Source organism: Artibeus jamaicensis, unplaced genomic scaffold (assembly GCF_021234435.1).
Source record: "Artibeus jamaicensis isolate MK-2021 breed Jamaican fruit bat unplaced genomic scaffold, CSHL_Jam_final contig_391, whole genome shotgun sequence".
NCBI lineage: Eukaryota > Metazoa > Chordata > Mammalia > Chiroptera > Phyllostomidae > Artibeus > Artibeus jamaicensis.
The window spans coordinates 8,007,607-8,034,506 of NW_026521814.1; the positions used below are offsets into that span (position 1 = coordinate 8,007,607).

Consider the following 26,900-nt stretch of genomic DNA (forward strand, 5'->3'; position numbering starts at 1 on the left):
AGGCTCAGGAAAGGAACAATGGCCTCTGCCAGGCTTTATGTCTGGGTGAAATCTGCCCTCCAGCTCTCACCCTGCTGCCAGACAGTTTAGTTCCTCCCCATATGTCTCTGGTGTCTTTCAATCTGCTGCTCTGGTGCTAGAGCTCAAAAGTAGTAAGTCTGATTAAGTCTGTGCACAGGCACATTAAGAGGAACTGCCTGGGGCTCCTGCAGTTTCTGTCTTCCACAGCCTCAATCCTTGCTGGTTTCTACAACCAGAAGTTATGGAGACTTATCTTCCTAGTACTGCAATCCCAGGCTGAGGCTCCTGGTATGTGGCTGAAACCCCTTGCTCCTGAGATACCCCTCCTGATTTTTACCTACCACACATGGGTATGGTACCAGCCCTCTGAACATTTCCACCCCTTTTACCAGTCTTTATGTGGTTTCTTCTTTAATTTATAATTGTAGGACTTCCATTCAGCTCAATTTCTGATGGTTCTGAATGATGATTGTTCTATAGCTGAGTTGTAATTTTGATGTGGTTTTGCAAGGAGGTGAGCCATGTTTATCTAGAGCACCATTTTGAATAGAAGTCCCCCAATATTTAAGAAAAAATTTTAAAGACCACCAGGAATACCCCTATAGTTAAATAAATTTTGGATTTACTGATATGCAGTGAAGCAGATCACACCACAGAGGGTGTTAAATTGAGGTGTTAAAAATAATTTACTTTAGTATTTAGCCTTGGGTTAAGTGATTTGGAGGAGGTTTAAAAGGGGCTTTTCTTTACATTGGATGCAGGGAGGAAAAAAGGATAATTCTATTTTGGGTATTTTAATAAACTTGATATAGAAGGCTAAGGAGAAAATATTTGCAAGTAATATATCTGATAAGAGATTAATATCCAGAATATATAAAGAGCAACTACAATTCAATGACCAAAATATTTTTTTAATGGGCAAAGAACTTAAATAAATAGACATTTCTCCATGGCCAGAAAAACATGAAAAAAAATACTCAACATCAGTAAACATTAAAGAAGTTACCCTGGCTGCTGTAGCTCAGTGGACTAAGTGCCAGACTGTGAACCAGAAGGTTGCCAGTTCAATTCCCAGTCAGAACATACGCCTGGGTTGTGGGCCAGGGCCCCAGTAGGGGGTGCGCAAGAGGCAACCACACTTTGATGTTTCTCTCCCTCTCTTTCTCCCTCCTTCCCCCTCTCTGTAAAGATAAATGAATAAAATCTTAAAAAAAGAGAAATTCAAATGAAAATTATAATGAGATACTATTTCATACCAATATGATGTTTATTATAAAAAAAACAGAAAATAACAAATGTTGGAAAGGATGTGGAGAAATTGGAACCTTTGTGTATGGCTGGTAGAGATGTAAAATGGAACAGCCTCTGTGGAAAGTAGTACAGTGGTTCCACAAAAATTTAAACACAGAATCATTATGTAATATAGCAATTTTAGTTCTGGGGATATACTCAAATACATGAAAAGCAGGAAACTGAACAGATATTTGTACAGCAATGTGTCAATGTAAGAAATGCCCAAACTTGTAAGAATTTTTTATAAGATTATGTGAACCAAACTGATAACAACTGCCAGGAAGCAAAACCTCAACAGATTGAGAAAATGCTCCAGAGAATAGCAGTTGTGCACTTATTTTATACATCAGAATCAAAGAAAAAGACATAAAGGGGTTACATGAAATTCACTGGTGATAGATTAGGGAGACAGGAGAAAGCAAAGGAGGGACAGGAAGTGGGGAACTTCTGGGATAGGATAAGTAAAATGATAAACACATACTGCTTTTAGATAGGTGGGTGCAGGAAAGTTAACAGTCAACAACTAACTCAGTAGCAATCAGGGGATTTGTGGTCTTCCCTTTGGTTCTCTGGTGAGATATCTGTGCTTTGAGGGGTTGGGAAAAAGGAAATCATTTTTATATTCCTAAGGTATGTTACCACAGATGGAAAAAAACAGTAGACAGTAGCCTTAATAAAGGAAAGATTGACTTTTGTCAGGGAAGATTCTAGCCTAGGACATAACTACCTGCCATAAACTGCTTCTAGTTAGTAAGTTTTATTTTCAGAACATTCTTTGTAGGTTACTTTAGGTCTCTGAGTTAATAAGGCCACCACGTAGGCCTCCCTGAGCTCCTCACGTTTAGTAAGTGGCCTCTTTTTGTCCACAAATGTTCATAGCAGCATATTTACAATAGCCAAAGGCAGAAGCAACCAAAGTGTCCACCAGCAGATGAACAGATAAAGAAACTGTCATATATATATATATATATACACACACACACACACACACACAATAACAATAGGATTATATTCTCACCCTTGCTACAACAGGGATGAAACTTGAAACACTATAAGTGAAATAAGCTAGACACAAAAGAACAAATACTATGTGATTCCCCTCATATGAGGTACCTAAAGCAGCCATTCATAGAAACAGAAAGTAGAACAGTAGTTGCCAAGGACTGGAAAAAAAAGAGAAATACGATTTCTCAATTATGTCACACTCAATGGTGCTTTAACCCTGGACATTGGCGGACTTTTCTGCACACAAAGATTCAGGGAACCAGGCTTCTTCCATAATCCCCTACGGCTGTAAAACCCTCTGGATCCAGCAGACGAAACAGGAAGCGAGGACACAGAAAAATCATAGCACTTCATAAATATCTTGGCTTGAATGTAATACACATCATCTACGTGCTTTCCACTGATGAGAAGTATTCACATATCCTTACTTAGATGCAAGGGGACAGATAAAAAATGTAGTTCTTAGCAGAACAGTTATTTCCCAGTGACAACCCTTACTATGTAAGTGGGAGCACAAATTTTGTGGCTGCTAAATTTGTCATTGCAAAGCTAATCAAAGACGTCTCTGGCATTTTATAGTTGGATCTGGCAGAGACAGATTATTAAGATGTGAGGTAACCTCTGCCCTGGCCAGGTCACTTAGTTGGTTGGAGCATCGTCCCATGCACCAAAAGGCTGAGGGTTCAATACTTGATCAGAGCACATATTTAGGTTGTGGTTGCTGGAAGGACAAAAAGGCCCCCTTCAGGACAGGGGGACGCCATTTCCCCGCTCTGACCCAGCCCCCACATACAGCGTCACAACCCCGTGACCCAGCCCTGGTGGCCCCACCCCACTCCTAAGGCTCTGCTCCTCATACTTAATGGGCACGAACAGACCAAAAATGGCTCAGGAAGATCTCAAAGCCCCAGAGCCCATAACTCTAAGCGATGAAGAAATAGCAAAACTTTCAGATGCACAGTTCAAAACACTGGTGATCAGGATGCTCACAGAACTGGTTGATTTTAGTCACAAATTAGAGGAACATATGAAGGCTAAACTAATTGAAATAAAGGGAAATGCACAGGAAACCAATAGTGATGGAAAGGAAACTGGGACTCAAATCAAGGGAGTGGACCAGAAGGAAGAAAAAAGTGACCAACCAGAACAGAATGAAGAAACAAGAATTCAAAAAAATGAGGAGAGGCTTAGGAACTTCTAGGACATCTTTAAACGTTCCAACATCCAAATCATAGGGGTGCCAAAAGGAGAAGAGGAAGAGCAAGAAACTGAAAACTTATCTGAATAAATATTGAAGGAGAACTTCCCCAATCTGACAAAGGAAACAGACTTTCAGGAAGCCAGGAAGATCAGAGAGTCCCAAAGAAGTTGGACACAAAGAAGAACACACCAAGCCACAGAATAATTACACTACCCAAGATTAAAATGACGGAGAGAATTCTAGAAGCAGCGAGAGCTAGACAGTAACCTACAAAGGAGTTCCCATCAGACTGTCAGCTGATTTCTCAGAAGAGAACTTGTAGGCAAGAAGGGGCTGGAAAGAAGTATTCCAAGTCATGAAAGGCAAGGACCTACATACAAGATTGCTCTATCCAGCAAAGCTTTCATTTAGAATGGAAGGGCAGATAAAGTGCTTCTCAGGTAAGGTCAAGTTAAAGGAGTTCATCATCACCAACCCCTTATTATATAAAATGTTAAAGGGGCTTATCTAAGAAAAAGAAGAAGATCACAACTATGAACAGTAAAATGACAACAAACTCACACCTATCAACAACTGAACCTAAAACAAAAACAGAAACAAACTAAGCAAACAACTAGAACAGGAACAAAATCACAGAGATGGAGATCACATGGAAGATTATCAGCGGGAGAGTAGGAGGGGTAGAGAGGGGGAAAAGGTACAGTGAATAAGCAGCATAGACGGTAGGTAGAAAATAGACGGGGAGAGGTTAAGAATAGTATAGGAAATGTAGAAGCCAAAGAACTTATATGTATGACTCATGGACCTGAACTAAAGCGGGGAAACCTGAACTAAAAGCTGAACTAAAGCTGGTTCGGAGGGGGTGTGCAGGGCAGAGGGGAATAAAGGGGGTAAATGGGACAACTTTAATAGCATAATCAATAAATATATTTTTAAAAGAAAAAATAATAAAATGTATACAAATAGGACATATTAGATTGGAGTGCCCTGACCCTGAACCCAAGATAACACTGGAACCAATCGAAGCCTACCCAATCAGCGAGAAACAACCCAATGTACAACTTATTTCCCTGACTACCCAGTTGCAACCCCCTTCTCTTTTTATCACCCAATAAAAACTCAGAGCCCCAACCTTTCATTGCTGGTATATCTCTTCACACCTACCCCCTTTCCTCTCTTGGAAAATGAGTAAAAATTTTCCTCTCTGCATTTTTTTCTCTTTGTGAGTTCTCTCACAGCACCAGCCACCCTAACAGCTTTGATCCCTGGTCAAAGTACCTACAGGAAGAAATTGAGTGATGTTTCTCCCTCACCTTGTTATCTCTTGTTCTCTCTCTCCCTCTCACTCTCTATCTGTCTCATCTGCTTGAGTGTCTGCATGACACAGCAGCTGATTTCTCCTAGACTGAGTGATTCAAGATACGCAGCAAAGAAGAAATCAAAATGCACTTTATTAACCTAGTCCCCCAAATCACATATTGTCAGTCTATTTTATTCTATTCATCAGAAGAAAGTCACATTAAATAGTTTATGGACATATTTTAAAGCAATCACCTGTCTCAACAGTTTTGTTTCATGAAGCATACATTCTCAATTTTACCCAAGCTAGTTTAAACTTGCTTTCTCTTATTTGCAAATGAGGTCTTACTAATGCTGGAATCAAAAGGCATATGTAATCATAGTATTGTGCATATAATTTCATAAAACACTTTTGCAGTTATCTACCAAAACTGATCCTCTCCATACACTAAGATCTAGCAGTTCCATTCCTAGGTATATTTCCAATACAAAATTGGAAAGCAAAATATGTGCTCCAATATAGTAGATAAAAGAATATTCCTAGTAGCTTTTTTTGTAATAGCCAAAGTTAAAAACAAATATATCCAACTAAAAACAAACAAAAATATCCAACTAAAATAGAATAAATTGTGCAATACCCATTGTGATGGTTAATTTCTTTTTTTATTCTTCACCCAAGGACATGCCCACCAACCCTAGATATGTTTATTGAAGGACGGAAAGAGAAACATTGATCAGCTGCCTCTCACATGTGTGCCCACCACCCAGGCATGTGCCCTGACCGGTAATCAAATTGGTGACCCTTCAGTTTACTGGACAATGCTCCAACCAATGGAGCCACACTGAACGGGGTGTTATGGTTTATTTTATATGTCAACTTGACTGGGTCAAGGACTACCCAGATTAAACATTATTTTTAGGTGTTTCTGTCAGGGTGTTTTTGAATGAGATTAACATTTGAACTGCAGGATTCAGTAAAAGTAGATTGCCCTCCTAACGTGGGTGGGCATCATCCAATCCACAGAGCACAGAAACAGAAAAAAAAACTCACATGAAGGAGGAATTCACCCCTTTTGCTTTCCACCTGCCCGGCTGAGCGGGGATATTGGTCCTCTCCTTTTGAACTGGGATTTTCACTATCAGCTCCCCTGGATCTCGAATTTGAACTGTAATCACACCAAAAGATTTCCAGGGTCTCCAGATTGCAGATAGCAGATTGTGAGTCTTCTCAGCCTTTACAATCACATGAGCCAATTTCTTCTAATAAATAGCTTCCCCTGTATATCCTATTGTTTCTGTTTCTCTAGAGAAACCTAATATACCCATGTAATGAAGTACTAGTCAGAAATCAGAACAAACTATTATTGTATGCAGCAAAAGCCAGACACAAATGATTCCACTTATATAATGCATAATTCCACTTATACAATGTTCAAAAACAGACAAAATTAATATCTGCTGACAGAGCTCTAAATACAGGTTATCTTTGGGGCATAGTGAGGTGATAGAATTTACTGAGGAGAGGTATGGAGGCAGGCTGCTGGGATACCGATATTGCTCTATGTCTTAATTTAGTAGAAGTTACACCTGTGTGCTCACTTTGTAAAATGTATTGAGCTAAACTTATGGTTTGTGAATATATGTTAAACTCTAATTTATCCTACCTTTAAAAATATGTAAAATTAGTCAAGGAACTAACTGAAGTCTCTGTTGAAAACCTCTATTTTGATGATTATAAAACAATTTTTTGTCTTTAAATCTGATATCAGGTGACCTGAAGTAATATTTCCTCTAAGGATGCTGGAGGCTAAGCATATTTCAAAATACTAGAAACATCACAGCAAATTGTGTGTCTGCCCACAGTGTAGAATGGTCATGCAAATTAATTATGCAACAACTACCTTTTAATGGGATATATGGCCCAAATTGTTAATTTTGCACCAAAACACCTTTTCCTCTTCTTTCTGGAGACACGCCATTACATTTCCCAGCACCTTGTAACTGACTTTGATGTGTTCTCATTGATAGCATTAGCCAAAGTGGCATGTACTACTTCCTGGTTTAGGTCTTAAGATATTGACAAATAAAAGGCATCCAAATCGAAAGGGTGGAAGTAAAACTGTCATTATTTGCAGATGACATGATACTGTACATAGAAAACCCTAAAGACTCCACCAAAAAACTACTTGACCTAATAAGTAAATTTGGCAAAGCAGTGGGATACAAAGTCAATATTCAGAAATTGAAAGCATTTTTGTACACCAACAACAGAATATCAGAAACAGAAATCAGGGGAAAAATTCCATTTTCTATAGCAACAAGAAAACTAAAGTACCTATGAATAAACCTAACCAAGGAGGTAAAAGACCTGTACTTAGAAAACTACACAACACTGAAGAAAGAAATTAAGGAAGATATAAATAAATGGAAGCATATGCCTTGTTCATGGATTAGAAGAATTATCAAAATGTCCATACTACCCAAAGCAATTTATAGACTCAATGCAATCCCTCTTAAAATACCAATGGCATATTTCACAGATACGGAAAAAACATTTCAAAAATTTATACGGAAACATAACTGACCCTAAATGGCTGCAACAATTTTGTGAAAGAACAAAGTAAGAAGGAATCACAATACCTGATATCAAACTATACTACAAGGGCATTGTAGTCAAAATGCCCTTTGTCTGGTACTGGCATAAGAACAGACACATTGATCAATGGAACAGAATAGAGAGCCCAGAAATAAATCCAAGTCTCTATGGTCAATTAAGATTCAAAAAAGGGGGCAGAAGCATAAAATAGAGTGAAAATAGACTCTTCAACAAATGGTGTTGAGAGATATGGACAGCTACATGCAAAACAATGAAACTTGACTACCAATTTATACCAGGCAGAAAAATAAACTCACGATGGATAAAAGATTTAAATATAAGTTGTGGCAACATAAAGTCCTAAAGGAGAACATAGGCAGGAAAGTCTCAGATATTCCATGCAGCAGTATTTTCACTGATATGTCCCCTAGAGCAAAAGACATAAAGGAAAGAATAAACAAACAGGATTTCATCAAAATAAAAAGCTTCTGCATGGCTAAAGAAAACATCAGCAAAATGAAAAGGGAACCAACTGTATGTGAAAATATATTTGCCAATTATATCTCAAACAAGGGTTTGATCTCCAAAATATATAAAGAATTCACATAACTCCACTCCAGGAAGACAAACAATCCAATTAAAAAATGGGCAAAGGACCTGAACTGACATTTGTCCAAGGAGGACATACAGAGGGTCCAGAGACATATGAACAGATGTTCAGTATCACTAGCCATCAGAGAGATGCAAATTGAAAACACAATGAGATACCACTTCACACTGGTCAGAATGGCCATCACAAATCAACAAATAAGTGCTAGTAAGGTTGTGGAGAAAAGGGAACCCCAGTATACTGTTGGTGGGAATGCAGACTGGTGCAGCCACTGTGGAAAACAGTATGGAATTTCCTCAGAAAACTAAAAATGGAACTGCCTTTTAACCCAGCAATTCCACTGCTGGGACTATACCCTAAGAATCCCGAAATGCCAATTCAAAAGATCCTATGCACCCCAATGTTCATAGCAGCACAATTTACAATAGCCAAGTGCTGGAAGCAACCTAAGTGCCCATCAGTAAATGAGTGCATCAAAAAACTGTGGTACATTTACACAGTGGAATACTACACAGCAAAGAGAAGGAATTTCTACTCTTTGCAACAGCATGGATGGACCTCGAGAGCATTATGCTAAGTGAAATAAGCCAGGCAGTGAAAGACAAATATCATATGATCTCACCTATAAGTGGAATCTAACCAACAAAACAAAAAAGCAAGCAAAATATACCCAGAGACATTGAAATAAAGAACAAACTGACAGAAACCAGAAGGGAGTGGGGAGAGGCATAACAGGGGGAAAAATGGAAAGGGTTGGCAAGGAACGTGTTTAAAGGATCCAAGGACAAAGCCAAAGCGGGGTGGTATTAAAGGTGGGGTGAGGGAAAGTGGTGGTGGGAAAATGGAGGCAACTGTACTTGAAAAACAACAAAATAAATAAAAGATATTACTACTTCTTTCTGTTTCCTATCAACTGAACACATCCTAACTGTACAAAGTCAAGGCTCTGGAGTATGTTGAAATAACATGATGAAAGAAGCTCAAGTTTTTGAATGACTGTACAGAGCAGAGCTGTGCTCTGACTTGGTTCACCTGCCTATGATCAATTATCTAAAAGAGAAATAAATCCTTTTTTCTTGAAGCCACCGTATTGTTGGAGATAACACTTCCTTTTACCAGCAACAGCTTCCTTCTTGAAACAGCAAATCCACGTCAAATCCATTCATGAAAGTTTGGGATTTCACAGACCAGTGAAATTTCTACATATTTGGTACCAAACAAAGCAAACTCTTAATTTTTCACTTCTAAGTAAGGACATCTAGAGAAAGAAAATAATGATCACATTCTATAACCATCATTTCATAAAAGGATATTTTAACACTAAGAAATTGTGACAATTTAAAAACACAAATAATATCTCCTAAGAAAAGAGCAGTGAAAACTTTGCCATGGCTTAGCATCAGCCACCAGTCCTTGAATTACATTTGTAATTCTGCTTCAAAACTTCTTTCAAGAATCTTCTAAAACTTGACCTTTTGTAACATACACTAAATCTAGTAAGTAATGTGGGAGCTAAAAACAATTAATAATTTTCTTCCCATCTTCTAAGTTCTTCTAGCTGGGTTTATAATCAAATTAACAGAGACAGAATAACAGGAGCAAATCAAGTTTTAATAATGCATGCACAGGAAAAATTCACATAAGCATAAAAATTCCAAGTACAGTGAGTCAGCATTGGGTGTATATGATATTTTGAGCAAAGGATTAAAGGAAGGAAACTTGTTCTTAGATTTTAGAAGTGAGAACTGGTGGATGTGAAAGAGGCAGGCAAATTCTTGCTACACAACTTGGAAACAATGAAACACAGTGGGTGTCTAGTTAACAGGTCCTTCCTAAAATTTCCTTCCTGAAGATTTTTCTGTCAGAATCTCTTGGGCAGGAAAGTGGGGAAGGTCAAGGATTCTGGATCTTTTGTTTCTTAATAACCAGCTAAAATCAATATGCTAAAAAAGTGGCTTCAGGGTGGTAAAACTTTGCTTTCCTTCAGTTGGTAGACAATGTGGGCAGGCAGTGACAATCTGATAGGTTCTGCGGGTTTGCAGTTTGAAAGTCTTTGACGATGTCATCAGGTACTCAGGTAACTCTCCTGTTTGGTTCACACAGCGTCAGTCACTAAGATTAAGCATGAGCTGTTGTGATGTCTCTGAAGTCTGTATCATGTCTTCCAGCTGTAGTTTGTAATTGCAAGGCTCAGGAAAAAAGTTACAGTTCAATAATTCTAAGTCAAAGGATAGGAGAAAAATGAAACATTAGTTCAGAGCATCAATTTTCAACCTTTTTCCTTTCATGGCACAAATAAAGTAATTACTAAAATTCTGCATCACATGAAAAACTATATTGTTATATAACATGTCGTATGTTATATGTTATATAACATATATATATGTTATATATAATATAGCTTTTGTTGATCTGACAAAGAATGAGTTTAATTTTGATTCATCCATACCAGATGGCTATTGTCATTTTAAAAGATTTTATTTATTTATTTTGAGATAGAGGGGAAAGGAGAGAGAAAGAGAGGGAGAAAAACGTGACGTGTGAGGGAAACAGTGATCGGTTGCCTCTCATACCCCCAACTGGGGACCTGGCCTGCAACCCAGGCATGTGCCCTGACAGGGAATCAATCCACTAAGGGAACCCTTTGGTTCACAGCCTGGTGCTCAATCCACTAAGCCACACCAGCCAGGGCACTATTGTCATTTTTTAATTTTACCATCAAAGGGAAAAGAGATCAGTGCCCCTGACTAAATAGTCAGGTATCGCGTTTTATTAATTCTTGTGGCACGCCATTGTGGCTGCTGTGGCATACCAGTTGAAAATCACCAGTTCATAGGGTTGTAAGCAAATATTTAATAAAAAAAAGAAAAATTCAGGATCCAGTCCAGTTTACAGGTGAAAAATAAAACTTTAAAGACAATTTACTGAACTAGAATCTAACATCCACAATTGTGTATTATAGTTTCTATTGAAACACAATTTTTCTCTCTAAATCATCCTTATTTTTCTCAAAGATAGCCAAGTGAAGACTAATTTTTTGAAGATTTTATTTATTTATTTTTAGAGAGAGGAGAAGGGAGGAAGAAAGAGAGAAATATCATGTGTGGTTGCCTCTCACGTGCCCCCTACTGGGGACCTGGCCTGCAACCCAGGCATGTGCCCTGACTGGGAATGGAACTGGCAACCCTTTGGTTTGAAGGCCGGCACTCAATCAATCTACACTGGCCAGGACAAGACTAATTTTTTAATGCATAAGTTTAGTTACAATGAATTTTGCCTGATTATTTGTCTTTTTAAAAATATTTTTATTTATTGACTTTAGAGAGAGGAAGGGAGGGAAACGCTGATTTCCTGTTCTACTTATTTATGCATTCACTGGTTGATTCTTATATGTGCCTTGACCAGGAACCAAACCTGCAACCTTAATGTAGGGGAACAATGCACTAACCAACTGAGCTACTCAGCAAGCTCTTGGCCTGATTATTTGTGTAACTTCAACAAGAATAGCAACTAATCATATAGGCTCTCTTAAATCTGCTTTGCTGGATTTTTCAACCCTGTGTGAATTCCCCATGCACAGGTATTAAAATTTTGGTTTTCTCCTATTAATCTTTCTTTATTAATTTGACTATTAGCCCAGCTAGAGGAACTTGGAAGGTGGGATGGAAGGTGTTAATTTTTTCCCCAATGTACTTTTTAATATTTTACTATTAAATAATTCTTAGTCACTTCATATTGTGGATTGAAAAGGGGTCACATACTAAGCCTGACAAGTTCAGGAGAGGCATGTCTGGTGGGCCTTACAAACTCAGAGACTGAAAGTAACCACATAGGATGATCTGAACATAAAAATTCCTAACTAAAAGAGGTTATGACAGGTAGTTACATCCTAGGCCTGTAGCTTCCTTAACAAAGGTCTATCTTTACCTTAAGTGAGCCTGGCTATTGTCTTTTTCCATCTAAGACACCATAACTTTGAAATGTCAGTGATCTCCTTTTCTACACCCCTCAGGGAAAACTTACCTCTAGAAACTCAGACCACAGAACCCCTTATTATAATTTTACTGCCCAAATACAGATTCTATGTGCTACAAATATTAATGATTAACTATCCTATACCTGTACCCTCCAAGGTAATTTTATTTTTTTATCCAATCACAGACATTTTCCCACTTTGCTTTTGTCCGTCTTCTTAATCTACTACCAATGGATTTCATGTAGCCCTTTTTAACCTCTCCTCCTTTGATTCTAATGTATAAAATAAGTTTCAAAACTGCCATTCCCTGGAGCATTTTTTCAATTCATTGAGATTTTGCTCTCAGCTGTTGTTGTCAGTTTGGCTCAACTAAACTCATAAAAATTCTCGATAGATTTAGATGTTTCTTACATTGATACATTCATTTCATCTTGGAAGATGATATACCATCGAATAAAATTAGTGCATGACCTTTGTACACTTCAACATGTTAATTATGGTAATGATTGTTACTGGACTGGGGACCTGGCCCTAAGTGGGTTTGCCTACAGCCAGATGGTAATGAGTGGGTTCTTGACTTTGTGTATAAAAGATTTCAGAACACAAGTCCTGTTGACTATGAGGATCCATTTATTATAGGGGAGAGCAAAACAAGGAAAGGCTTAGCATAGAAGCAGCGACAGGAGAGTCTCACTAGGAAGTCAGAGGAAAGGGGGCTTTGGGGATTAGGTTGGGGACAAGCTGCTGCTGCCCACTGCCTTAGAGCTTAGGAGATGCCTACCTTTGAGGAAAGAACTGGGGGGAAAGAGGGGAAAGGGTATGCAACTGGCTGCTCCCCAATGGGAGAAAGTGCAAGCACACTTGGTCCTTTGTCTTGAAGCTTTTGTCTCTCTCTTACAGGCTGGGAATCTTAGGGGAGGGTTTCAGTAGAATATTCATCAGCTCTCCAGGTGTGCCATTTTAGGGTCATGGTCTCCACTGAGTGGTCAGTGACATGGCACGGGGTCTTTTAGTCATTGTAGTTGGTCCTGAAGTTACCCTCCTGGTTATACTGCTTTTCTGGTCCTGGAGGTGAAATACAAGTGAAGTCTAAATGTTATCTCCAGGGAGGAAAGGTTCCCCTGGAGGCGAGGTCCTTGTTTTCCCAGTTGACCCCTGCCAGGCACTGGAGGCCTTCGGCCCTGGTGACCATCTGCACCTGGCTATCTACTGCTCAGCCATTGTGTTCAGCTATCTGTCTCAGCTTCCCTATTCCACTTACCAAGGAATTTTCCTAGCTTCTTAATATCCTGTCTCATGATGATCTGTAACATACCCTCAAAAATGTCCCTGACTGAGTAGGTGAAAAAAAGGAAGAATACACCAATGTAAGAGCATATCACTTACACATTACTTCTAACAGTAAGTAGAAGTCTAGGAAACTAACCTAAGCTAAATAAAAATATATTCTGATGAAAGCTGAATAAACAAAAATCAAACAAACCAATACTAAAAGCAAATCTATCTTAATATAGTGCTTAATATAAATCAGATTTTTTAAGGTCTTGTAGAATTGCCCTCCTCACTGAAAAGTGTAAGTTATACAATCACTGAACTGTCCAAAGATGACTCTTCTGTTGCTCCCCTGCAATGAAGGCAATCAATGGCTTAAGGAATTCTCCTCTCAGTTTTACAGCTATGTGAAATTGGTCAAGACCCTGACATGTACTACATGCCTAACTGTTGATAATTCAAAGAATGTAAATGAGTGAAAAATTTGAATCATAATGTATGTTCTTTTCCCACAATAATAAAATCTAAATTCCCTTCGCCAATTTCTTTAAAACTTGCCTTACATACCCACAAGTATTACCCTAGCACCCTGCCCCTCAAATAGCAGTGGGAAGTAATTTCTAATATAATCTAGGGACTCTTCTTTCTTTATTTACTGACTTTTAGGCAGAGATAGCAAGAGAAACATCAGTTTTGTTGTTCCACTTATTTATACATTCATTGGTTGCTTCTTGTATGTGCCCTGACCACAACCCTGGTGTATCCAGAAGATGCTCTAATACCAACTGAGCTACCTGGCCTGGTGGGGACTCTTACTTCTTAAAATAATAATATGTGTCCTTGCCCTGGCTGGTGTGGCTCAGTGGATTGAGCACCGGCCTGGGAATCAAAGGGGCACCCATTCGATTGCCAGTCAGGGCACATGCCTGGGTTGAGGGCCAGGTCCCCAGTAGGGGGCACATAAGAGGCAACCACACACTGATGTTTCTCTCCTCTTTCTCTCTCCCTTCCACTCTGCCAAATAAATAAATAAATAATGTTAAAAAGATACATGTGTCCCTTTTCCCTTGGAGCAGGGGTGTCCAATTTTTTTTGCATCTCTGCACCACACTGGAAGAAAAGTTGTCTTGGGCCATACATCAAATACATGGCGACATGTAATAAAAAAAAGAATCTCGTAATGTTCGAAGTAAATTCATGATATTGCATTAGGCCTCATTCACAGCCATCCTGGGCTGCATGCAGCCCACATGCTGCAGGTTGTACACCCCTGCCCTAGAGAGTACTGAATTTGGAGTCAAAGACCTGCTTTGATATTTAGAAACTATGTTTGGGAAGGAGCCACTCATCCTCCCTGAGCCTCAATTTCTTTATCTGCAAAACAACAATAATGATATCATGGGTTGTTGTGAGAATATAAAAAACAACAGGCCTGACTGTTGTGGCTCAGTTGACTGGGCATCACCTAGCAAAGCTAAATGTCGCTGGTTTGATTCCTAGTCAGGGCACATGCCTAGGTTTTAGGCCAGGTACTCAGTTGGGGGCATATGCAACGCATATTTATTGTCTCTCCCTCTCTTTGAGGCAAGAGATAGTCAGGAGGAAGGAAACTAAGGCATGCCCCAGGGCTAAGATAAAGGACATCTGTACAGGACAGAGACCCTGTTGTAAGACTGGTTGTTCTCGACTTCTGGAAAAGCACTGAATCATGGTGAATCATGAATGCACCTCACAGAAGATGCTACATGACCCCTGCTTCATTATAATAAATTAATATTGTGGGACCCCATTCCCCAATGGCCAATCAAGAAAAATCATGGGATACCACATGTATAGTAGCTTTAAAGTAACATAACTACTTGTACACGCACAATAAAAATCTGCCAAAACTAGTCAGGAAATAATTGCCCTATAAGAATAGAATCCCTCTAGCACCTGAGATCAATCTCTGCTCAGAGTTGGCTCACTCCCACGTTCCGTGGAGTGTACTATCGCTTAATAAATCTGCTCTCTCTCTTTCTGCTATAAACTCTGTGTTCAATTCAATTCTTTGTCCACGATTACCAAGAACCTGGTCACGACCTGTGGCCACCTGCAACATCTTTCTCCCTCCCTGCTCCTCTCTCTGAAAAGAAATAAAATCTTTAAAAAAATAAAACCACAAGGAACATCAATGCCTTATTTTTCCTCAAATTGCACTTTTTTCATGGTGTTAACTGGAAGGTTTTTTAAAAAGATTTTATTTTTAGAGAGGAGTACGAAGAATGAGAGTGAAAGAAACATATTACTTATTTGTGCGAGAGAACCATCAACTGGTTGCCTCTCCTACACTCCCCAGGCAAATACTCAGACCAGGAATCTAACCAGCGACCTTTGCTGGACCACGCCCAACTGAGCCACACCAGTTAGGGCTTGAGCTGGGAGCTTGTTGAAGGTAGGGCTTTCTTCTCAGTGTTGTGGCAGGCGGTCAGTAAACGTTTACTAAATGAAACTCTTCATCTCACCAACAATAGGACATCTTGACGTTTACAAACATTCCCAATCAACTCACACATAAAGTGCTAAACTTACCTATAAGCTAGGTGACGCAATCACGGGGGCCCCAGGGGATAAGGGCACCCACCGGTGACGTACTTCCGGTGCGACGCTTTTCCTCCACGCCGAGACTGGGTTGTGGGGGAGGGAGGCGGGTAGTGGGCTTTAGCGCCTTTTCTGGCGGCGGTAGATTTGAAGCGCTTTAAAGGTCCGGGAGAAGAGGAGACTGTTCTGGTGCAGGTAAATGGCGGGAAGCCCGTGTTGTTTCAATCGCGTCCTTCGCTACAGTCGCCCGTGCGAGAGCGGGAAGGCCCAGAGAAGAGGGGCGGAGCCGGCGCGATAGGCCCTGCCAAGTTAACCGTCTACCTCTCGAGGTAACGGGGCTGCCTGGTTCCGGAGGGGACCCTCGAGGACCTTGGCGCGGGCTTTGCCCCTGTTACACTTGGAGAAGGCTTCCAGCTCTGTCACTCGGGCCAGGGAAACGGCCCTCCCCCTGCCAGCCCCCGCCCTCTCCTTTCGAGCTCACGCCTCCCTCCCTGACGCATTTTGCCGCACAAGCTGTAATATGGCGGCAGCGACGGCGGCCTGAACTCTGGGGAGCCGGGGTGATTTTTGATGCTTCAAAATTGTAAGACTAAACACTAACGTGGGGTAGGTAGGAGGATTGGTGGGGAAGGGGAAGGCGTAACTTGACATCCTGTCAGGGTTGGGGAGTCGCGGGCGAGGAGCCTGGATCACAGGAGTTAAGATTAGATGGAAGACAGGCTTTACTCCTACTGCGACCTTTTATTTCCTCTTAGAGACAGCGTCTGTCGTGAATAGTTAAGTGGCCCCGGTCCCCTAGTTAAGCATTCTTCCAAAACTCAAATCAAGGCTCTTCTCCTCTCGTCCCAGAGCTGTCTCAAGTTCTCCCACGTTTCCGAGGATCTGTGAGCAGCGCAGGCCTTTTAGGAGGAGATATTACTTTAGGAAGCAAGTGATGGCTTCTGAGCTCCATATGCCTTGCGGGAAGTGTGCGAATTTGGCTTATCTGTAGTCTTTTAAAGTGCTAAATCGAGGTCTGCGGGCACGAAGAACTGCCAGTCGTTTTAGAGATGTTATAAAAGCACCATTTTGTGCATTGATTTTAATTTCTCCTCACAACCGTACTTTATGTGCAGGACGGAGTTTTTACAATAATGGTCACAAGTACTTCCAAGGAACAATTATTTTGGAAATTTGGGGGTATATTAACTTCCAGTAGCTAAAACCACATGCGGGGAATATGTGTGTGTCTTGTATATCTTCCCATTTGGCAAAGAATGACCAGTAATTTACCAGTTCGAATCGATGGTGGGGAGGCTATGTGTAAACATTTTTGAAACTGTGCCATAAGATCCAGAAAAGGCACGGATATCTACATAGCTGCTTCTTTTACTGATACTTGTTAGTATCAGAAAATTGACCCGATTTAGCATTCCCCCTTTTATTTTAACCATTTGAGATAGGATTATTTTATGATAAGTGACATCTTGTTTTAGCCAGAATTCGTTTTATATTGTTTAATATTTTCTTTACGATTCAGAATTATTGGTGCCCTGGGGTTGTAATCGGTCTTGCCTTGTAGAATACTGTACTTTTGGGGGGAGTTGTGTTTGCTTTTTAGGGTTTTTTTTGTTTCATGTTTGTTTTGGTCGTTGCAGGCTCTTGTCAGGGTCACCTCTTGTCGGGGGTGTACAAGTTTGCAAATTCCTTAGATTAGAAATTTTTGTTTCTGGCTCAAACATCTTTCTGAACCTCAGTTTCTTCATTTATAGAAGGATATTTTGATTTCAGACTATCATGAAACTGGGGTTCAAAAACAAATATTAAGGTCTGTTAAAATTTTGTTTAAAATGGGCTTTTAGTAAAGAACTCTGTGGTTCTCCAGTGAGTGAAGAGCATACATTATGGAATGTATTAAAGGCCCTTAGTTTTTGATGGTATTTACTTTCAGTAAGAATTCTGTGGTTCTCCTATGAATGAAGAGCATACATTACATTTATTGTTAAAGATCCTTAGTTCTTGCTGGTTTTTATTGTGGTCTTGCAGTATCGTGGCCTTGAAGTAAAATCTTTGTCCTTTTGCCTATTTTAAATTAGATTTTCTATTGGGCAGCATTCATTCTATAATCAAGGGAAATTGGGAGCCATTCATAATAGGATGAACTAGTTCTGTTCAGGACACCATCTGCAATTCTTTCAATATTACTCTTTTAAGAAATATGGGTTGGTGTTTTTCCTTATTTTATTAATAATATAGTTCAACAGAATTATAATATATTACCTGTTTTTAGTATCCTAATGCACTAAGGTGTTTTACTTGGGGAGCCATAGATAATTGACTCAGTTGACTTGAAGAGTTTGTTGCAAATCTTTCTGCTGTGTTGTGGTATTGCATTTTTTTCTCCTGCTTTAATATTAGCACCAATATTCAGTTTTTATTTGATTTATGTGTCAATAATTTTGTCCCGGTTAATGCATATATGGTCCTAATAAGAATTCACTGTATTTTTATTTAGGACAAATCTTGTATCTTGAAATTTGCTACAGGCATGTATTATAAATACTCAAAACTGTTGTATCTGAGACTTTATACTTCTAGTGCTAGAGAGGAAATCTTTTGCACTTGGTTTTAGTTTGAGTGGTAGCTTAAAATAGTCACCGATTTCTTTTTGAAATTTAATTACATCATATTTATAAATATAGACATCAATTTTTGATATTAAAATGGTCATTTTTTAAATGTGAATGATTCCTTAACTCACTGATTTTTAAAATGAATGAAAAACCTGTTTATATATTAAGCCACTGTTGTGTAAAATATATAAGTTTATTTACTCATTGCATTATGGTCATATGCTGGAAAGTTTAATAAGCCATTACCTAGAATATTTATAAATAAGTTAGTTTCCACAGTGAAGCTATAGACTACTTAAACAGAAAACTCTTGCTATTTTTGCTCCTTGTGACCTTGAGCCAGTCACTTTTTAAGTCTCTAGTCCTCCTGTTCTAAATCTATAAAATTGGAATATTGGACCAGATTATCTCTAAAGTTCCTTCTAACTTCAGGAGTTTGTAGTTCTATAAGAATTGCTGAATTGAATAGTGTTGATAGAATGGTGTAGGTATAGCTCTGGAGACATTGAAATAAAGTTATCATTGTAAGAACGTAGATAATTGCAGGTACAATTTTAAGAATTTCCCAGTTAGTATATGCTTTTTTCAGTTCAATATTAACACAATTGTACTATATTTTTATGTCTCTTGGATTGTATGTGTAGATAGTGTATAATACCTTTACTTAACACTGAACTTGGCAACAATGCAGCATTTCTTTTTGTTTTCTAAAGGATTGGAGAATATGGGAAGTGTGTATGCTGTTAAATTGTGGTTCTACCAGCACTATGGTTTGTGACTGTCAGAGACACTAAGGGAAGGGGGTTATGTGGAAGTGTCATTTCTTGACACTTCAGAATGTTAAGTTGTACTTAATTCATTAGCAATGTGGCATTCATAAGTGTATTTAAATGTTTTTGAAGCAATTCACTTTTATTTCTTATTTGTTCTCTATAAACTACATTAGGGGTAGGGTAAAGAGGCTTATGTGAATGTTAGATTGCCTTCTTTGAAAGTAATCTTCAAGATTGGCTATAGTCTATTTAACTTATATAACATGATTCCACTTAGAATGGAAATCTTGTATGAAAATTGTCACCTATTTATTAAACTTAAGCAGATGCCCACTGTTGTTTCTTGGTTTTGAACTGAATATGGTCCCTTTTATAGTGGATTCTTCTGTAGGAAGGGATGGTACAGAGAGAGAAAGGAAAGGAACACTTTTTTAAAAAAGATTTTATTTACTTATTTTTAGAGAGATGGGAAAGAGGGGAGAAAGAGCAAGAGAAACATGATGTGTGGGGAAAACAACAATCAGTTGCTTCTCTTATGCCCCCAACTGGGGACCATCCCCACAGCCCAGGCATGTGCCCTGACTGGAATGGAACCAGCAACCTTTTGGTCCATAGGCTGGTGCTCAGTCCACTGAGCCACACCAGCCGTGGCAAAAGAAACACTTTTTAAAAATAAAATGCCGTAGGCATGTTTGGGCTGTTTCAATTGTGAAATAGGCTGAGAGGATGGTTACTAGTAGGCTGGGAGAATTTCTGCCTACAGAAATATTGCCAATACCCCATGTGAGGAGGAAAGGCACTGAGTTTTAGTAAAAGAGTGTATTTCCACTTCTGCCTTGATTAACTTGCATTCTTTCTGTTTAATAACATAGTCTTGGGCCAGTCATTGCTTTGTGTTGAAGATACAAAGGTTCTTATTTTGAGGAATTTACAGAGCAGTTTGTGATAAAAGAAGATTCAACAAAGGAGGATCATTTAAGCTTTAGAGAGTTAGGGTGAAGCTCCCAGAGTGTACCCTGGCTCTGTGAATCTTTAAGGACAAGCAGAAGTTAGCCAAGAGAATCAGAAAAGGCAAAGACCTGTTGATCATCTTAATATTAATAGTTTAGAAGGATTTACTGTCTACGTTTTCAAGATTCAATACTGTGCTGATTCCCTCATACTGTGTGAAGCTGCCAAATAACTTTTTGAATGTAATAAAGTCACTATTATTTATTGTTTTATTATAAATACCTTGTCCTTTATCGTATATTTTAATGATTAGTTGCCCATATGCTTTGTCCTCCCTTCTTCGTGTTACTTTAGGGTGAATATGAAAATTATTTTATGTATGCATCTACAAGATACAATGTTTACATATGAATTTATTACCTCTCTGATATTTTTAATGATACATGTATTATAGAAGTTTATAATCTTAGCATTTATATTTTAAAATCTTACAACTTATGTCTATTATTGACATACAAAAGTAACTAAAAATTTTTTTTTAAATTAAACAAAAAAGCCCTTGCTGGTGTGGCTCAGTGGACTGAGTGCCGGCCTGGGAACTGAGGGGTTGCCAGTTCAATTCCTTGTTAAGTTGCAGGCCGGCTCTTCCATTGGGGGCGTGCCAGAAGTGACCAGTGGATGTTTGTTTCTCTCACACATCAATGTTTTTGCTTCCTATCTTTTTCCCTTCCTTACCCTCTCTCTAAAAATTAAATAAAATCTTTAAAAATTTTTTTAAAGTAACTATGATATTGTTGCTAAACATTTAAAATAACTTGTGATTCTATCTGCTTAGAAAAAAGTAGAACATATGAAAAATATTAAAGAGTTATAGCTAAGTACCAGGATTTTATGCAATTTTTGTGATCTTTTTTTCAGGCAGCTTGTTAATTTTACTGATTATCTTATTTTAAAATATCTTTATTGTGAATAAAATGGATAAAATTAAGTATTAAGCTCAAATTTCTGAAGGGTTGGGGCAGATGAAGTGAGTGCATGAGGTCAAGTACGTAAAAAATGGTAACAGCTAATAGGCAATAGTGGAAACTGGGTCAAACTGAAACTTATACCTTATGTAATGGGGACAGACTATGATGATTGCTGTATAGGAATGAGGCTAGATAATGATGATTTTTTAAAAGTTATTTTTATTAAATTTATTGGGGTGATTGTATTTTATACAAATATGTACAACTTAAACAGTTTGCAGCAAACAGATTATCTGTAGACTACTAATGTGAAAGCTTTCATTATTTACTGTTATTAGGGAATTTCACCAGTTATTTTACTGAAAATTTCATAGGTTTGATTTTTCTCTGAATTGTATTTTTGCTATTGCTTGGTATTGTTTTCTCTTTACATTTGCTTGAAAAAATGAAAAACTGACCAGTTTCTTGTTTGTTTTTAGATACTTGAATAAGACCAGACAATCATAGAGGAAATACTGTGTCCTGTTTCTCACCTCATAAAATCTGATTTCAGTAATGTTAGAGGCATAGTGTTGAGTCATCTTTTGAGTCAACATTGTTCTTCATTAGTATGTGAGCATTTATATACTCTAGATTTTTGCCCTGGCTGATGTGTCTCAGTGGATGAGTACCGGCCTGCAAATCAAAGGGTCAGTGGTTCCATCCTGGTCTAGGGCACATGCCTGGCTTATGGGCCAGGTCCCCACTAGGGGCGCACAAGAAACAACCACACATTGGTGTTTCTTTTCCTCTCTTCTCCCTTCCCCTCTCTAAAGAATAAATAAATAAAATCTTTTAAAAAATAAGAGATTTGTATACTGCTTTTAATGATAATTTGCTTTTCTTGAATTAAGGCATATTTGTCATTTCAGGAAAATATTTTAACCTATTTCTATGAGAAATAGCACTTTTGTGGTGTAACCTAAATATAATATAGCCACTTCAGTCATGTACATTATGACCTTGAAATACTGCATATATCTAACTATAGTCCCCATGCTATTCTTTACATCCCTATGACTATTTTGTAACTACCATTTTGTTCTTGTTAATCCCTTCACCTCTTTTACCCAGTGACCTAACCCCCTTTCTTCTGGCAACCATCACTCTCATCTCTGTATCTATGAGCCATATTTCTATTTTGTTAATAATTTTTTAAAGAACAATTTATTAAAATTGTTTTTTAACGATCGAGAGAAAGGGTAAGAGCAAAAGAGAAACACTGATTTCTTGTTCCTCTTACTGATGCATTCATTGGTTGATTCTTGCCTTAACCAGGTATCTAACCTGCAACCTTTGCATATTGAGATGATATTCTAACCAACTGAGCTTTGCTGGCAAGGGCCTTTTTGTTTATTTATTTTGTTCTTTAGATTCTACATATAAGTTAAACTATATGGTATTTGTGTTTCTCTATCAACTAGCATAATACCTCTACGTCCACTCGTGTTGCAAATGGTAAGGTTTTATTTATTTTTTGTAGTATTCCATTGTATATATGTACCACAACTTTTTTATTCATTTGTTTATTGATGGACACTTGGATTGCTTCTGTATCTTAGCTATTATAAATAATGCTGAAGTGAACACAGGGGTGCATATATTCTTTGGAATTAGTGTTTTGGGTTTCTTCGGATATATACCCAGAAGGGGAATCACTGGGTCATAAGGAAGGTCCATTTTTAATTTTTTAGGGAAATTCCGTACTATTTTTTGTACTGCTGCACTAATCTGCATTCCTACCAAGAGTCCATGAGAGTTTCTTTGTCTCCACATCCTCAACACTTGTCTGTTGGTTTATTGATGATGGCCCTACTGACTGGTATGAGGTGATAATTGCAAGGTGGTTTTAATTTGCATTTCTCTGATGATTAGTGATGTTGAACATTTTTTAGTATGTCTATTGTCCATCTATCTATATGTCCTCTTTAGAGAAGTCCCTATTTGGGTCTATTGTCTATTTTTAAAATTGGGTTGTTTGTTTTCTTGGTGTTGAGTGTATGGATTCTTTATAAATTTTAAATATGAACCCCTATCAGACCTAGCATCGGTGAATATCTTCTTCCATTCAGTTGATTGTCTTTTTGTTTTGTTGATGGTTTCCTTTGCTGTGCAAAAACTTTTTAGTTTGACATAGTACCATTTTTTTTATTTTGTTTTGTTTCCCTTGCCTAAGGATATGTTAGAGAAAATACTACTATGAGAAATGTCTAGGATTTTACTGCTTATGTTCTCTTCTAGGAGATTTCTGGTTTTGTATTTTACATTTAAGTCTTAAATTCATTTTGAGTTTATTCTTGTATATGGTGTAAGGAGGTGGTCTAGTTTCTTTTTTCTTTTCTTTTTTTTTTCCATGTATTTGTCCAAATTTCCCCACACTATATTTGAATTGACAGTCTTTACCCCATTGTATATTTTTGTCTCCTTTTTCAAATATTAATTGACTATAAAGGCATGAATCTGGCCTCTCTATTCTGTCCACTGATTTACATGACTGTTTTTATACTAGTACCATGCTGTTTTGATCACTGTGTACGTGCAGTATAGTTTGATATCAGGTAGAGTGATACTTGCAGCTTTATTCTTTCTCAAGATTTCTGTGAATGTTCAGGGTCTTTTGTGGTTCCATATAAGTTTTTGGAATATTTGTTCCAGTTCTGTGAAATAATGCCACAGAATTATTTGGATCTGGATAGGAATCACATTGAATCTTAGATTGCTTTGGGTAATATGGACATTTTAATGATGTTAATTCTTCTTATCCATGAACATGGTATATGCTTCCACTTGTATCTTCCTCAGCTTCTTTCTTCAGTATCTTATAATTTTCTGAGTAGTGGTCTTTTACCTCCATGGTTAAATTTATTCTTAGTTACCTAATTTTTTTCATTGTTGTTGCAACTGTACATGGGATTGTTTTCTTAGTTTATTGTTCTTCATAGTTCATTATTGGTGTATAGAAGTGCCACTGATTTCTAGTTACTAATTTTCTATCCTGCTACTTTACTGAATTCATTTACCAATTCTAGTAGTTTTTTTGGTGGAGTCTCTAGGGTTCTCCATATAGTATTCTATCATCTGCAATAGTGACAGTTTTACTTCCTTTACAGTTTGGATGATTTTTATTTCTTCTTGTCTGGTGGCTGTGGCTAAGACTTCTGCTACTGTGTTGAATTAGAGTGGTGAAAGTCCTGATCTTACAGGAAACACTTTTAGTTTGCCTCATTGATTATGATGTTAGCTGTGAGTTTGTATGGATGTGGTAGTATGAATGACTTCTATGTTGAGATATGTTTCCTCTATTCCCATTTTGCTTAGAGTCATCATAAGTGAGTGCTGAATTTTATTAAATGCTTTTTTTCATATATTGATATGATCATATGATTTTTATCCTTCATTTTGTTTATATAGTATATCACTTTAATTGATTTAAGGATATCATACCACCTTTTCATCCTAGGAATAAATCCCACTTGATCATAGTGTGTGATCTTTTTAATGTATTGGTGAATTCCATTTGCTAATTTCTTTGTTGGGGATATTTGCATCTGTGTTCATCAAGAATGTTAGCCTATAACTTTCTTTCTCTGCATTTCTTTATCTGGTTTTGAAACTAGGATAATGCTGGCCTCATAAAATGAGCTTGAGAGTTTTCCCTATTCTTGAAATTTTTTTTTTATAGTTTGTGAAGGATAGGTGGTGTTCTTTGGATGTTTGGTAAGGTTCACTTGTGGAGCCACCTGGTCCAATGGTTTTATTTGTTGGAAGTTTCTTGATTTGTGCCTCGATTTTATTGCTTGTAATTCATCTGTTAAGATTTTCTGTTCTTGATTCAGTTTTGGAGGATTGTATGATTCTAGGAATTTATCCATTACTTCCAGATTATGCAACTATACGTGGGCATATAGTTGTTTGTAATGTCTTCTGATAGTCCTGCATATTTCTATGGTGTCAGTTGTCACTTATCTTTCATTTCCAATTTTATTTATTTGGATCTCTTTTTCTTGGTGAGTTTGAGTAAAGGTTTATCAGTCTTGTTTATCTTTTCAAAAACTGGCTCTTGGTTTCACTGACCTTTTATACTATTTTATTAGGCTCTTTTATTTCCACTCTGATCTTTATTTTTCCCTTCTTCTACTCTCTTTAATTCCTTCAGGTGTACGGTTAGATTGTTTGAGATTTTTTCATGTTTCTTGAGGTATGCTTATATTGCTATAAATTTTGCTCTTAGGGTTAGTTTCACTGTGTCCCATAGATTTGGGGTGGTGTATTCATTTTCTTTTGTCTCAAGGTCTCTTGATTTCTTTCTTGATCTCATTGTCAACCTATTCATTGTTTAGTTACATGTTATTTAGTCTCCACTTGTTTGTGTTTTTTGTTTTTTCCCTTGTAATTGATTTCTACTTTCATATCATTGCATTTAGGGAAGATATTTGGTATGATTTCAATCCTTAAGAATTTACTGATACTCGTTTTGTGTCCTAAGGTGGTTTATCCTGGAGTATATTCCATGTGCATTTGAAATCATGTTTATTCTGCTGATTTTTGGTGAAATGCTCTGAAAATATCAAATCTATCCGGTCTAGTGTGCCACTTAAGACCACTGTTTCCTTGATACTTAGTGTCTGGAGGATGTATCCATTAACGTCCATGCGGTATTAAAATCCCCTATTAAAAGAAAAGTCCCCAACTGTATTACTGTTGAACTCTTCTATGTTGGGTGTATAAATGCAAGGGTTATATTCTCTTGTTGGATTGATTCCTTTATCATTATGTAATGTCCTTTGGACTCTTACGGCCTATTGGCCATTAGGCCTATGACTTTATTTTCATTTTTTAAAAAGATATTTATTCATTTTTAGAGAGAATGGAAGAGAGAAAGAAAGAGGTAGAGAGACATCAGTGTATGAGAGAAACATCAATGGTTTACCTCTCAGCCCCCAATTAAGGCACATGCTCTGACCGGGAATTGAACCAGTGACCATTTGGTTCTCATGCCAGCACTCATTCTGCTGAGCCATATCAGCCAGGGCTATTCATTTTTATGTGCATGAAATATCCTTTTTTATCCCTTTACTTTCAGTCTTTGTGTGTCTTTTATTTTGAGGTGGGTCTCTCGTAGACATCGTATGCTATATAGGCCTTGCTTTCTTATCTATTCAGCTACCATATGTCTTTTGATTGGACTATTTAATAATTTGCATTTTTAAGTGATTATTGATAAGAACATGTCTCTATTGCTATTTTATTCTTTGTATTACACTTTTTTCTCCCTTTTCTTAAGTTTCTTTAACATTTCTAATACAGGTTTGGTGGTGATGAACTCCTTTAGCTTTTTGTCTGGGAAGCTCTTTATTTCTCCTTCATTTTTAAATAGTAGTCTTGTTGGGTGGAGTAGTCTTGGTTGCAGGTCCTTGCTTTTCATTACTTTGAATATCTCATGCAAATTCCTTCTGGAATGAAATGTTTCTATTCAGAAATCAACTGATAGTCCTATGGGAGCTCCCTTGTAGGTAACTAACTTTCACTTGCTTTTAAGTTTCTCTCTACTTTTAACCTTTGCTATTTTAATTATGATGTGTCTTGGTGTGAGTCTCTTCGGGTTTGTCTTGTTTGGGGCTTTCTGCACTTCATGGACTTGTATGGCTTTTTCTTTAAATTAGTGAAGTTTTCAGCCATTATTTCTTCAAATAGGTTTTCAGTC

At 37.7% G+C, this 26,900-nt stretch overlaps 2 protein-coding genes across 7 annotated transcripts in view; one reads left to right on the forward strand and one right to left on the reverse strand.

The window, feature by feature from the left end:
* The window catches only part of FASTKD1 (FAST kinase domains 1), a 59,210-nt gene extending 43,279 nt beyond the window's left edge, over nt 1–15,931 (reverse strand). Inside the window, exon 1 of the mRNA XM_053665047.1 lies at nt 15,845–15,931. The gene's annotated coding sequence lies outside the window, so the exon portion shown is untranslated. The remainder of the gene's footprint in view (nt 1–15,844) is intronic.
* A 28-nt stretch (nt 15,932–15,959) lies between these two features.
* The window catches only part of PPIG (peptidylprolyl isomerase G), a 52,856-nt gene continuing 41,915 nt past the window's right edge, over nt 15,960–26,900 (forward strand). Inside the window, exon 1 of one of the 6 annotated variants that reach the window (XM_037140676.2) lies at nt 15,960–16,048. The gene's annotated coding sequence lies outside the window, so the exon portion shown is untranslated. Of the gene's footprint in view, nt 16,049–16,334; nt 16,460–22,636; nt 22,655–26,900 lie in introns of those variants that run through there. The other 5 variants (XM_037140679.2, XM_037140680.2, XM_037140677.2 and 2 more) reach the window with 5 other exon arrangements.